Source organism: Bos grunniens, chromosome 17 (assembly GCF_055505025.1).
Source record: "Bos grunniens cultivar Pamir isolate PY7600 chromosome 17, Bosgru_T2T1.0, whole genome shotgun sequence".
Classification (NCBI taxonomy): domain Eukaryota; kingdom Metazoa; phylum Chordata; class Mammalia; order Artiodactyla; family Bovidae; genus Bos; species Bos grunniens.
In genome coordinates this window covers 54473144-54488324 of record NC_141181.1, presented here as the reverse complement: position 1 = coordinate 54488324, position 15181 = coordinate 54473144, and the positions used below count along the sequence as shown (strand labels likewise).

The window sequence follows — 15181 nt, the reverse complement described above, 5'->3', positions numbered from 1 at the left end:
TAAGCAAGACTGAAGTAGCAGGAGTATGTTAGAGAAAGGAAAAAGAAGCAGGGAAGAGCATTCCAAGTAGTAGAAACAGCAGGTGTAAAGGTCCTGAGGCACTGGCTCATTAAAAGTATTGCTCAATATAAGAGACAAATGCAAAAATTTTCTGGTATTTCTAAAACAGAACAGAATACTTTTAAAAATCACTTTCTCTTATGCACCATTAGTACTAAGAATTTTCAGATTTCTTTTTTACTACATAAAATAATTTTTCTGCTCCAACCTTTTAACTACATTCTTTTAAAAATGTTCATAGTAAGAATCTGGCCTATTATACTTAAATGTATCACTTCAAAACAAAAGTAAACCTCCATATTACCTACAGTGTGAAAATTCTTTAATAATCTTAACCTTTGTAATGCCCAGTTCTTTATAAGGATAATTAGGGGGGTAATAAATAATTTTATAAGTAATAAAAGTAAATGAATGTATTACTGAAGCTTTAGAAAACAGAAAAAAAGGAAAATTCATTCAAAGCCACTATTTAATGCAAACTCTATTACCATGTGGCATTTTACCTCCTAAAAATAGGCTAAATCCAAGGTCAGTAATTCTCTTGGGTTGGTCAAAAAGTTAGTTTGGGTTTTTCTCTAGGATGTTATGGAAAAATCCAAACAAACTTTTTGGCCAACCCAATAAACTATAAGGTAGCAAAACAGGAAGGAGAACATTTCTAAAATTAAGGTTTGTTTTTTTTTTCCTTAAAGACTTGATTGATTCCTGAATATGCAAAGAAAGTCCTTAAAACCAGTAAGATTAAAAATTCTTCACATAAAAATAACCCGCTAATTCATTGTTTAGACATCTTTTTAAATGACTTAAACTTTGAAAGAAATGACGAACACATTGTGATTTAGAAGAAGGAAGTTCAAAATATTTCTCTATCCATGATTGAGTTAGTTTTAATATTAAGGAATCTAGCCCACACACAGCAAAATTATCAATGGCTGGATTACAGAAACTGTTTTAAAAAATTTAAGTCAGACCAATGTACCTAGAATCTAATAACTTGCAATTTTTCCTTTAAAAGAATAAATGTGTAAGTCTGACACAACCACAAATTCAGAATCCTCAGAGTAACTATATGTTCTATTAAAAGTGTCCTGGGCAAAGTGCCCAAAATGAAATCAATCCTGTTCATCTGCTATCCTCTGTATTATCTAGGCCAATCTTCCCTTTCTCTGTCTTGCTGTGCTCTGGAACTATTTTTAAAAGCTAAAAGCTATAAATGTTTTGTGAAAGAACAAACCTACTGATTACTCAATGTGCTCTATGTTGATTGGTTATTTGACATTCACTAGACAAACTACCTAGGGGAAAAGTAGTCAGGGTCAGATAAAAAACAAGGATTTACTATAGCACAGGGATAAATTGAGTATATCTTATAATGACCTATAATGGAAAAGAATCTGAAAATATATGTGTAACTGAATCATTCTGCTATACAATAAACTAACACTGAAACTAACAACTATGCTTCAATTTAAGAAAAGAATAAAATGCTCAATTAATGGAGCCCTTACTTCATAATGTATAAAAATCAATACCAACTGGATTATATAGACTTAAATGTGAAAATGAGAACTAAAAATCTAGAATATAGGACAATATCACTATGATTACTGAGATAGGAAAGGATTTCTGAAACAAAACACACATTGAAAATGGATGTTGATAAACTTGACTTTGCTAAAATTGAGAACTTCTGTTCATCAAAATATATATTAAGAGATTAAGAATATAAGCCACAAGTTCGGAAGAATATATTTGTAACATGTTAATCCAATAAAGAATTTATATCCAAAAATACATAAATTAAACCCACAAATCAATGAGAGAAAGGCAAATAACCCAATAGAAAAATGGATAAAATACTTGAATAGTCACTTCATAGAAAACAAAACCCAAAGTGGCCAATAAGCATATTAAAAGATGTCTGACCTCATTTATAGTCAGTGATGCAAATTAAAACCATAGTAAGATACCATTATAATGCCCATCTGATTAGTAGAAATAAAAAGCCCTTCCATACTAAGTGTTGTTGAAGATGTGGAGGAAGTAGAACACCTATACACCACTGACAGTGAGGGATATAAATTTGGAACCATAATTTGGAAGTCAACTGGGCATAGCTACTAAGGTTGATCATGTACCTCCCATCCCCCACCACTCCCATAAACAGCAGTGTTTCTCACACTTTTCTATGGTGATTGACCAGTTTTTCAAACTTTCTAATTGTTTGTAAACTGCATACTTTTATAAAATAATAAAAATGTTTATACAGTACCAAATCTATCAGTTCAGTTCAGTGTCTATCAGTTCAGTTCAGTTGCTCAGTCGTGTCCGACTCTTTATGACCCCATGAATCGCAGCACGCCAGGCCTCCCTGTCCATTACCAACTCCCGGAGTTTACCCAAACCCATGTCCATTGAGTCGGTGATGTCATCCAACCACCTCATTTTGTGTCGTCCCCTTCTCCTCCTGCCTTCGATCTTTCCCAGCATCAGGGTCTTTTCAAATGAGTTAGCTCTTCACAACAGATGGCCAAAGTATTGGAGTTTCAGCTTCAACATCCGTCCTTCCAATGAACACCCAGGACTGATCTCCTTTAGGATGGACTGGTTGGATCTCCTCGCTGTCCAATAGACTCTTGTCAAGAGTCTTCTCCAACACCACAGTTCAAAACCATCAATTCTTTTGCGCTCAGCTTTCTTTATAGTCCAACTCTCACATCCATACATGACTACTGGAAAATCCATAGCCTTGACTAGACAGAACTTTGTTGGCAAAGTAATGTCTCTGCTTTTTAATATGTGGTCTAGGTTGGTCATAACTTTCCTTCCAAGGAGTAAGCGTCTTTTAATTTCATGGCTGCAGTCACCGTCTGCAGTGATTTTGGAGCCCCAAAAAATAAAGTCAGCCACTGCTTCCACTGTTTCCCCACCTATTTGCCATGAAGTGATGGGACTGGATGCCATGATCTTAGTTTTCTGAATGTTGAGCTTTAAGCCAACTTTTTCACTCTCCTCTTTCACTTTCATCAAGAGGCTCTTTAGTTCTTTTTCACTTTCTGCCATAAGGGTGGTGTCATCTGCATATCTGAGATTATTGATATTTCTTCCGGCAATCTTGCTTCCAGCTTGTGCTTAATTCATCCCAGCGTTTCTCATGATGTACCCTGCATATAAGTTAAATAAGCAAGGTGACAATATACAGCCTTGACGTACTCCTTTACCTATTTGGAATCAGTCTGTTGTTCCATGTCCAGTTCTAACTGTTGCTTCCTGACCTGGATACAGGTTTCTCAAGAGGCAGGTCAGGTGGTCTGGTATTCCCATTTCTTCCAGAATTTTCCAGTTTATTGTGATCCACACAGTCAAAGGCTTTAGCATAGTCAATAAAGCAGAAATAGATGTTTTTCTGGAACTCCCTTGCTTTTTCAATGATCCAGTGGACGTTGGCAATTTGATCTCTGGTTCCTCTGCCTTTTCTAAAACCAGCTTGAATATCTGAAAGTTCACAGTTCACATATTGCTGAAGCCTGGCTTGAAGAATTTTGAGCATTACTTTACTAGCGTGTGAGATGAGTGCAATTGTACAGTAGTTGAGCATTCCTTGGCATTGCCTTTCTTTGGGATTGGAATGAAAACTTACCTTTTCCAGGCCTGTGGCCATTGCTGAGTTTTCCAAATTTGCTGATATATTGAGTGCAGCACGTTCACAGCATCATCTTTTAGGATTTGAAATAGCTCAACTGGAATTCCATCACCTCCACTAGCTTTGTTTGTAGTGATGCTTCCTAAGGTCCACTTGATTTCACATTCCAGGATGTCTGGCTCTAGGTGAGTGATCACACCATCGTGATTATCTGGGTTGTGAAGATCTTTTTTGTACAGTTCTTCTGTGTATTCTTGCTCTTCTTAATATCTTTTGCTTCTGTCAGGTCCATACCATTTCTGTCCTTTATCGAGCCCATCTTTGCATGAAATGTTCCCTTGGTATCTCTAATTTTCTTGAAAAGATCTCTAGTCTTTCCCTTTCTGTTGTTTTCCTCTATTTCTTTGCATCGATCGCTGAGGAAGGCTTTCTTATCTCTCCTTGCTATTCTTTGGAACTCTGCATTCATTTCGGTATATCTTTTTCTCCTTTGCTTTTCACTTCTCTTCTTTTCACAGCTATTTGTAAGGCCTCCTCAGACAGCCATCTGCTTTTTTGCATTTCTTTATCTTGGGGATTGTCTTGATCCCTGTCTCCTGTACAATGTCACGAACCTCCGTCCATAGTTCATCAGGCACTCTATCAGATCTAGTCCCTTAAATCTATTTCTCACTTCCATTGTATAATCATAAGGGATTTGATTTAGGTTATACCTGTATGGTCTAGTGGTTTTCCCCTCTTTCTTCAATCTAAGTCTGAATTTGGCAATAAGGAGTTCATGATCTGAGCCACAGTCAGCTCCCGGTCTTGTTTTTGCTGACTGTAAAGAGCTTCTCCATCTTTGGTTGCATGAAAAGTATATAATCAATCTGATTTCAGTGTTGGCCATCTAGTGATGTCCATGTGTAGAGTCTTCTCTTTTGTTGTTGGAAGAGGGTGTTTGCTATGACTAGTACGTTCTCTTGGCAAAACTTTAATAGCCTTTGCCCTGCTTCATTCCTTACTCCAAGGCCAAATTTGCCTGTTACTCCAGGTGTTTCTTGACCTCCTATTTCGATGTTCCTAAATGCTTCCTCCTAATTTACATGGTTGTGGATTAGTAACTAACGGTTTGTGTACTAGAACAGGTCTTCAGACCACACTCTGAGAAGCACTGCTCCAGAGCAGGTCTTCCTAAATGGGGTGTGCTCCAGGACACTCATGTGGCACAAACAGTACAGGTGTGCCCACATATTAATCAACTTAGCCTCTGCAGCAGCTGGGCAAGATATTATAAAGAAATCCCAGGCCAGTCATCCTCAGCTATAAGCAGCCTTGTCCTTTGATCTCAGTATGCTAAACAGTAACTATTTACTTTAAGTGCCATGTTGTGAAAAAAGTTAGGAAACATTACCCTCCAAAAATCCTTGCTCATAGTCACAGGGAGACATACATAATAATATTGATAAAAACCTGCAATACCAAAAAGTCGGAAAACATGCCATAACTAATTGTTTTATATTCATACAATATAGTATATACAATCAAAATAAACAATTATAGGTTCAAGAAATAATGTAGAGCCAAAAAAGCAAGTTACAGAATAAACAGAGAATGCTCCCATTAGTAGTATTGCTTAGGGAAACTAAATAATATACTGTTTAGGGATACAAATGGGTTGTCAAACAGTAAATAAAAATCACAGAAGAATAAAAACCTAACTCATGATGGGAGTAACCTCTGAGAGGGGTGGAAACTGGATGGGATAAAGTGAAGTCACTCAGTCGTGTCCGACTTTTAGCAACCCCATGGACTGCAGCCCACCAGGCTCCTCCGTCCAGGAGTTTTCTAGGCAAGAGTACTGAAGTGGGGTGCCACTGCCTTCTCTGAGACCTCCTACTACTGCTGCTGCTGCTGCTGCTGCTAAGTTGCTTCAGTCGTGTCTGATTCTGTGTGACCCCATAGACGGCAGCCCATCAGGCTCCCCTGTCCCTGGGATTCTCCAGGCAAGAACACTGGAGTGGGGTGCCATTTCCTTCTCCAATGCAGGAAAGTGAAAAGTGAAAGTGAAGTCGCTCAGTCGTGTCCGACTCTTAGCAACCCCATGGACTGCAGCCCACCAGGCTCCTCCGTCCATGGGGTTTTCCAGGCAAGAGCACTGGAGTGGGGTGCCATTGTCTTCTCCAAGACCTCCTACTACTCCTGTTTAATTCCAACCTCTACAGAGGAACACTGGGGTCACCTCCTTGTGCCGATGGTGCCTAGGAAGGGAAGCGTTTTTTCCACAGTCACACCAACTCCTCACCCCCGTCTCCTGACTGCCAGGCCAGAGTCCTGCTATGGGGACAGTCAGGAAAGCTCCGAGGACTCTTTGACAGCTCCCACATTGGTTTCCCCCCCTTTCCCGTGAGAAACAGGTAGAAAAAAGATCTTTTCACTTGTTCTTATTCTTAAGTAGATTTCACCAAGATCTGTGATCTTTCTCAGAAGACAATCTAGGTGTTGCAGCGAGGAAAGAGGATGTGTGATGTTTGCAAAGTGTCTGTGAGAAGTTCCTCTCTATCTAGAGGTTATACTTGCTTGCTTTTCTTTTCTGGGTGTTTTTATTAAGGAATGGCAAAACATTTAAATGTCCCTTTGCTTAGATTGCCCCCAGCTGTCAGTACTGTTTACAGTGTGTGCTTGGAGGAAAGCAGTAAACAGGGTCAGAAGCTCACCCAGCTCTGGAATGATGGCCCCAGTCAAGCCTGGCCACAGCAGTGGGAACCCTAGATGGCTGCCTCCACCCAGAGAACGGGAACCCTGAACTCCTCTGAGCAGTGAAGATGCCTGCTTCAGGCTGTAGGCAGGGATAAGGTAGAGGCATAAAAGGAATCTCAAAAGTGTTGTTTTTTTAAGCTGAGTAATAAAAGTATGTGCTTAGTCACTCAGGCGTGTCCAACTATTTGCAACCCCATGGACTGTAGCCCGCCAGGCTCCTCTGTCCCTGTCTATTTCATACTGTTTGTGGGGTTCTCAAGGCAAGAATACTGAAGTGGTTTGCCACTTCTCCAGTGGATCACATTTTGTCAGAACTCTCTACCATGACCCATCCATCTTGGGTGTCCCTACATGGCTTGGCTCATAGTTTCATTGAGAGAGACAAGGCTGTGATCCATGTGATCAGTTTGGTTAGTTTTCTGTGATTGTGGTTTTCATTCTGTCTGCCCTCTGATGGATAAGGATAAGAGGCTGGTGGAAGCTTCTTGATGGGAGGGACTCACTGTGGGGGAATCTGGCCTTGCTCTGATGGGCGGAGCCATGCTCAGTAAATCTTTAATCCAATTTTCTGTTGATGGGTAGAACTCTTCTCCCCCCTGTAGTTTGGCCTGAGGCCAAACTATGGTAGGGGTAATGGCAGCAATGGCAGTCCTCCTTCAAAAGGACTTATGCCAGCATGCCCCAAGGCTCCCAGGACTGTTGTATTCAGTGCCACTGACCTCACAGCAGGCCACACCCACGCCTCTGCCGGAGACTGCTGGACACTCACAGGCTCAGTCTCTTGTGGGGTCACTGCTCCTTTCTCCTGAGTCCTGATGTGCACAAAGTTTTTTGGTGATGGACAGGGAAGCCTGGAGTGCTGCAGTCCACAGGGTTGCAAAGAGTCAGACACGACTGAACCACTGAACTGAACTGAGGCTCCTCTGTCCATGGGGATTCTCCAGGCAAGAATACTGGAGTGGGTTGCCATGCCCTCTTCCAGGGGCTCTTCCCAACCCAGGGACAGAACCCAGGTCTCCCACATGGCAGGCAAATTCTTCACTGTCTGAGCCATAAGGGATGCCTTTCATACACAACATGCACACACAAACACGAACTTTCACTATTCTTAACATAATTTTAAAAAATTAAACATTTTGAAAGTAAATAAACATTAAAGAATCAATCAAGAAGGTCCCAAATCTAACCAATGAGTTCCAGAAGACAACAGAAACAAAAAAGGTAGAAATAATACAAGAAAATTTTCCAAAACCGAAGAACAAAAGATTCTAAATTAGAAGAGCGAACAGAATGCACAGTTCAATGAAAGAAAGAGCTATACTTAAGTATACAATCTTAAAAATTTAGAAAACTAGAGATAAAGAGAGGATTCTAAAAGTTTCAAGAAGAGGTAAATGGCAATAATAACAATGAAAGATCACATCAAAGGACTGGGAATCAGAAGAGCCTCAGATACCAACAATGAATACTAGCGAGTGTGCGCATACTCAGTTGCTTCAGTCATGTCCTACACTTTGGGACCCTTTGAACTGTAGCCGCCCAGTATCTTCTGTCCATGGGATTCTGCAAGCAAGAATACTGGAGTGGGTTGCCATGCCCTCCGCCAGGGGATCTTCTCCACACAGGGATCAAACCTGAGTCTCTTAGTCTCTTGCATTGGCAGGCAATTCTTTATCACTGAGCCACCAGGGAAGCCCAATGAATACCAGAAGACAATAGAATAATGCCTTCAAATTTCTCAGGGAAAAAGATTTTCAACCAGAATTCATTATTTAGTCAAATTATTGATCATGTATAAAGACGGAATAAAGACAATTTGAAACAAGCAAGATTCACAAAAACGTATTATCCAAGTTCCTATTTTCAGGAACATTCTCTATTATAACAAGGAAATAAACCAAGGAAGAGAAGACTTGAGGTTTGGCAAACAGGAGATCCAAAACAAGAGTGGTAAAAGAAATTTTCAGGATTACAACTGTGAAGCCTGGGATTACCATTGTATAGCAAGCCTAGAAATTAATTTCCCTACACTGGAACAGAAGAATGAGAGGGGCTCCAGAAAGAATTAGTCCCAAGGTTTAAGAAATATAATTACTAGATTACTGTGGATGACCATAATCCCATACTGAGAAATTGTACAGTTCTACCAGAAAGTTTAGAGTTAAGTGAGTGATAGGTATATAAAAAACTAAACCAAACAAAAACAAAAAAATGAGGTCAGTATTAAGAAGAAAAAAAGTGTACAAGAAAGGATATGTAATCATAATATGCTGTGTGGCTTAGCTGTAAACAACATGTTTATACAATCATCATAATGAATATAGTAAATAGTGACATAACCAGAAATTATAATTATATTGGGAGGCTATAAAGAACATAAGGGTGGATATGGAGGGTAGACAGGAAATGGAGAATGTAGAGCTAAATCCTCATTTCCTATGGTTCAGTTCAGTTGCTCAGTCCTGTCCAACTCTTTGTGACCCCATGGACTGCAGCACACCAGGCTTCCCTGTCCATCACTAACTCCTGGAGCTTGCTCAAACTCATGTCCATTTTCGAGTTGGTGATGCCATCCAACCATCTCATCCTCTGTTGTCCCCTTCTCCTCCTGCCTTCTATCCTTCCCAGAATCAGGGTCTTTTCCAGTGAGTCAGTTCTTCCCATCAAGTGGCCCAAGTATTGGAGTTTCAGCTTCAGCATCAGTCTTTCCAATGAATATTCAGGACTGATTTCCTTTAGAATTGACTGGTTGGATCTCCTTGCATTCCAAGGGACTCTCAAGAGTCTTCTCCAACACTACAGTTCAAAAGCATCAATTCTTCAGCTTTCAGCTTTCTTTTATAGTCCAACTCTCACATCCATACATGACCACTGGAAAAACCATAGCTTTGGGCTAGATGGACCTTTGTCGGCAAAGTATTGTCTCTGCTGTCTAGGTTGGTCATAGCCTGCCCAAAATTTTTTTAAAAATCAAGAAATTTTGTTGTTTAGAAATACAAAGGTAAATATTAGAAGAAACAACTAAAAGCATTAAAAGTGGTTGCCTCCAGGAAGCATGACTTGGGAGCATGGAAGGGTATCATTATTTTCATTATGAGCTTTGTAGTACTGTGGTACTTTTATTTGGCTGCACTGGGTCTTTATTGCAGCGCACAGGCTCTCTCTGGTTGTGGTGAGTGGGGGCTACTCTCTAGCTGCAGTGTGTGGGCTTATCGTTGCAGAGCACTGGCTCTACAGTGCACAGGCTCAGTAGTCCTGGTGCATGGGCTTAGCTGCCCTGCAGCATGTATGATCTTACTTCCCAGACCAGGGATTGAACATGTGTCCCCTGCACTGGCAGGCAGATTCTTAACCTCTGGACCACCAGGGAAGTCCCCTGTTTTAGTTTTTAAACCACATATTTGTGTTACTCTAAAAAATTATAATGAAAAGAACACTCCACCTCAAAAAAGCCCATCACCAACAAAAACCTTACAGCTGATAGACTTTAATTTGAATAGACTCTGAGTATTAAAAATTAAATTTACTCATAATTGTGTTATAATGACTTATCTGGGCAAAAATTTATAAACTTATAAATTAATCATTAAAAGTCCTAGGAGAAGTACAACAGGGTTGCAGAAGCAGTTCAGAGAATTGTTGAGATCACGGGCTTTGCAATCAGAGAAACAATTTCAAATCTTTGCTACACCACTTAAAGTGACCTTGGGGAGGTATTTAAATAAGATCCATAAAATGTACTAATGTTCTACAAAATTGAATGATGGATAATGATTAATAATGTCTGTCATTTTGCTTGAATTGCTACTGAGGCTGTAATTCCAATACTTTGGCTATCTGATGTGAAGAGCCGACTCAGTGGAACAAACTCTGATGCTGGGAAACATTGAAGGCAAAAGGAGAAAGGGGCAGCAGAGGATGACATGGTTAGATAGCATCACCGATTCAATGGACATGAATTTGAGCAAACTCTGGGAGATAGTGGAGGACAGATGAGCCTGGCATGCTGCAGCCCATGGGGTCACAAAGAATTGGACACGTAGTGACTGAACAATAACAACAAAGATTACACGGAAGATGAGATAATTTACTATTCCTTTTAAACACTAAGAAACAAAGAAATGTCAAATAATTAGGACGAACAGAAGAGTAAAGATCTAGGTGTAATATAGTGCTCTTTAGAAGTAAAACAGAACAATCACTACTGCAAGAAATTACAAATCTACATACTCTGAGTACAACTAAAATTTTTGTATGTATGTTTATAAACTGAGATTGGGAAAGAATGAAGAAATAAAGATAAATGTTGTGTTGGGTATGTAGGGTCATATGTGAATTCTTTGAGATTTATTTCTTAGATATTTAAAAATTAAAAATATTTTGAAGGAACTTTGGCACAAGATAAACAATAAATCCTTAGAACATTAAGGAAAAAGCTTTCAAAGTGCACCACATAGAGCAGGCCAATCAAGTCAATTTGTCATGAAAGTAAACTATAAAGATTGCCACTGTGCAGGAAGGCCCATTATAGCAGCTATTACTAATCATTTGGTCCAATACACAACTGTAATCTAAATTTGTCATCTATGAAAGAGCAGTCATCATTTCAGATGCTGAGATTAGTAAGATTAATGTTTTAATAGTGCTAGATTCTGGCTTCAGGACCAATTTTACAGACTCAATTCCTTTGTGATCAAAATGGAATTTGACAGATCTTCTTTTTCCTTTTGCCCATTTAATATGTTTTGGAACCTTTAATAGTAATGGTCAAAATCTGAGCAAGTTTTTTAAAGGACAAGGCAGTTTATTTTCCTATGTATGTAATCATTTACAAATATTTTTCAAGCTTATCTGGAACTCAAAAGTATTACTGGATTCCAGATATCATTCTGGATATTTATGTGGAAACAAGAATCGCTGCTTCTGTTGCAAATTTCCAACTCAATATCGGGCATGAAGCTATTTTCACAGTGCTTAAGCTGTGAAGACTTTATAAGACAACCGTATAATAAGCACTTTATATGGTCAAGAATCACAAAGAGCTATTTTTTAACACTATTCCTCCTTTTACAGAGGAGAAAACCTATTTAGAAATTAAAGCAACTCACCGAAGTTCAGAAAGTTAGAAAAAAACTGGATTAGAATGAATACTTGTGTCCTCAAATCCTGTTAGTGCACTATCCATGCTATTTTCCACTTCTTTTTTTTTTTTTTTAAACTTTACAATATTGTATTAGTTTTGCCAAATATGGAAATAAATCCGCCAGAGGTATACATGTGTTCCCCATCCTGAACCCTCCTCCCTCCTCCCTCCCCATACCATCCCTCTGGGTCGTCCCAATGCACTAGCCCCAAGCATCCAGTATCGTGCATCGAACCTGGACTGGCAACTCGTTTCATACATGATATTATCCATTTCTTAATTAAATCACATCTTTGTCAGTTATTTTATCAAATGATGTTTAGCCATAGAAAACTATAGAAATAGGCCCAAGAAAGTTATATGTGAGATGGATAACACCAACTGTTCAAGAGTAGAATGAATATGCCCAAATGGCCATAATTTTTTGCCCACTTCTATTCTGTCTGAATTCAGACTTGCAGAAAACCTGAAAAGGCCATCTTTTCAAGTCATGCTTCATGTCATAAATCATCTGGATTCCCTGAAGTCTGGTATCAGAGTGGTTATTTGTTTTAAGTCAAGAAAAAAAATGTTTTAAGCAACCTTTGTTTTCTGCTAAAATGTTAGTCTTTTCAAATCACTCATCGTAACTAGCGCAATATATAAATATAGACATGCAAACACTATTCTAACCTTTTCCAACCTGTTAGTTTTATGTTTTCAACTTTAAATTAGAAAATCTCACTAAGCCAAGCGTAAACAACATAATTACCTACATATGGTAGTGGATAGGTAAGTGCTGATTCTCTTGGGAGGGTCTATAATAAGCAATGTGATATATGCTAGTAGAAATCTGTCTTAATAAAAACTTGTGGCATAGGAATATCCATCTGGGAAACACAGTTAATCATATCATCCAAGGTCTCCGTGCTTCTATTATAAATCAAATCACCACCACACAGCTGTTACTATATCTCTAATGGGGTTTTCAACTGCTGTCCAAGCAGTTAACTCTCAAAAAAATTTTCTATGAAAAGTTTTCACATTTGGAGTTAAAGATGTGGGATTACATGGACTGCATATATAATAGTCTACCTTCTATTGCAGTGAAATGAGGCAAATTTATTTGATTCTGTTTTGTTCCATCTCCTGGGAAATTTTAGGGGCCTCAAGTCCTGCTATGAACTCTAAAGAGGGTAATGTGATTTGAAAGGTTCTAAAAATATCACAAGTTTGCCTGGACTCACTTAGAAGGGTGGATGATTCAATTACAAGTGTCAAAATTTGATTCCTAATTTTTCAGGATCTGACAGCTGCAGCTAATCTTGCCAGGATTCCCTTATCTTCATTGTGCTTCTCTTTGAAGTATTTAAAGATTTCATAATCTTTGCAATTTAGCTCTAGGATTTCCGTCAGTAGCTGTAGAATGAGCCGGTTGGTTCTTTCTAAAGCTACTTATACATATTATTTGATCAAGCACATTTTTAAAGTAGCCATTAACTGCAAAACAGCTGAGCTTCTTTTAACGGTTAGGAAAGAAAATATAATGAACTCTAAACCCGTACACCATAAACCAGGAGTGATCTTTCAATGCATGAAATGCCAATGCAACCTTAACCAAAGGTTCAGTTGTTGCTATAAAAAAAGTTCAGATTCAAAAGGCATGCATTCATTTGAATGACAGCTCCGAGAAGGGTACTAGCACTGAATCACTGTGGCTAGTTTTTTGTTTTGCTTTTCAAATAATTAAAGCAGACATTCAGAGATATCAAGGTGGCAGAGATGGTAAAGATTGGAAGCCATGTGGCAATACTACCTTAGGGACAGCCTCTATTCTCTGCTCTTCCCTTAGTGAGACAAAGTCACCAAGCTCAGATTATTGCCCGTGAAAGGGTAAAGATCATATTTAACAAAAGAAGTGACTGAGGACTACTGTATTAAATGGCAAATTTAGGTTTTTGATCAGGTATTTAAAAATAACTTCATATAATAAACAACTATGGTTAGGATGAAGACTTTATAAAAATAATTTTTCTTATCAATTGAAGTGCCGTAACATTTTAAAATATTATCAATTTTCTAATGAAAAAATCTGTATGTAGATTAGATTATACACTTCTATTCAGGTTTTCTACACATTTACCAAGTGTTTATTACATGCCAGCTATTAAGTAAATGGTGGCGAAAAAGAGATATGGCCCTGCCATAATGGAGCTTACTGGTTTCTTAGGGGAGGCAGAAATTTAACAAGTGATCTTAAATGAGCTGTATCTTAGAACACAGGCTTTGCAGGTGGCTCAGTAGTAAACAGTTGGCATGTCAATGCAGGAGACATGAGTTCAATCCCTGGGTTGGAAAGACCATGTGGAGGAGGACATTGCAACCCACTCCAGTATTCTGGCCTGGAGAATCCCATGTACAGAGGAGCCTGGAGGGCTACAGTCCATGAGGCTGCAAAGAGTTGAACATAACTTGAGTGACTGAGCATGCACATCTTGGAACACATGTGAACAGAGTGGTATGGGAATGTTTCAGGGTTGTGGGGTGTGAGCTGGGAAAATAATAACATGGTATGATTACTGGGAGAGATGCTATTCCAGCTTTGTTATCTTAAAATCGTACTGATCACATCAACCTTTTATTGACAACTCAGATTCATAATTATGAACATTTACTATTATACTCTGCTCTAACACTTTTTAAATCTCCTCTGACACTGAATTTTGCATAAAGCAAGATAATTCTATGTAAACATTTTTATAGTACCTCAAACTATGGAAAACCAAGGTCATTTATTACTAAAATTCTGTTCCAATATATGAAGTTATCATAGAGTGGAACAACAGCAACAATTTGTACTTTATCATAAATTATATACCAATAAAACTGTTTGGAAAAAAGGAGAGGAAACCCTCAGTGTGACAAAAGACAGCATATACAAAGTTCAGAGATAGATGACAGACTAGAACAATTATCCAGATTAACAACTAAAATCCAGGTAAAAATATGATAAAGAGATAAAAAACATTCACTCCATTAGAAAAAAATGAAGAAAGACAATAAAAGGGCAAATGACAGAAGAAATATAAATGACCAAACATGTATGTGGACAGCTGTTCAATCTTAAGAGAAACGAAAATTAAAACATAATACTGTCAGAATGACAAAAAAATCAAAAGAATGAGGATCAAGTGCTGTTTTAAATAACAGAGGAAACAGATCCTTTTGTACACTCTTGGTTGGAATAAAAAAATTGTACATTCTATAGAACACAATATAGCAATTAAATTTTGTACATGACAATAATTATTATAACTGTAGTTTGTATTTATGAAGTACTTCCTATAAGCCAGCCACTATTGTATACTGCTTAGTTATATTAAATCATTTAGCCCTCACAGCCACCATACAAGGTGGGTACTATTATTGTCCCCACTTTACAGATAAAGAAACTGAGGCACAGAGCAGTTAGGTAACTACTGACATTAGCTGTTAGGTTGAACAGCTGAGAGGTGGCAAAGCTGAGTTCTGCACCCAGGTGTTCTGCCTCCAGAGCTGATTTTCTAAACCTCTAGAGAAAAGCCTCTTCGTTTACTTACGTGGAAAAATTTCTGACA

General features: G+C 38.4%; 1 protein-coding gene across 2 annotated transcripts in view; it reads right to left on the bottom strand.

Annotated features, from left to right (window-relative positions):
* IFT81 (intraflagellar transport 81) overlaps window positions 1-15181 on the bottom strand; it is a 96217-nt gene that overhangs the window by 35984 nt on the left and 45052 nt on the right. The window lies entirely within an intron of this gene.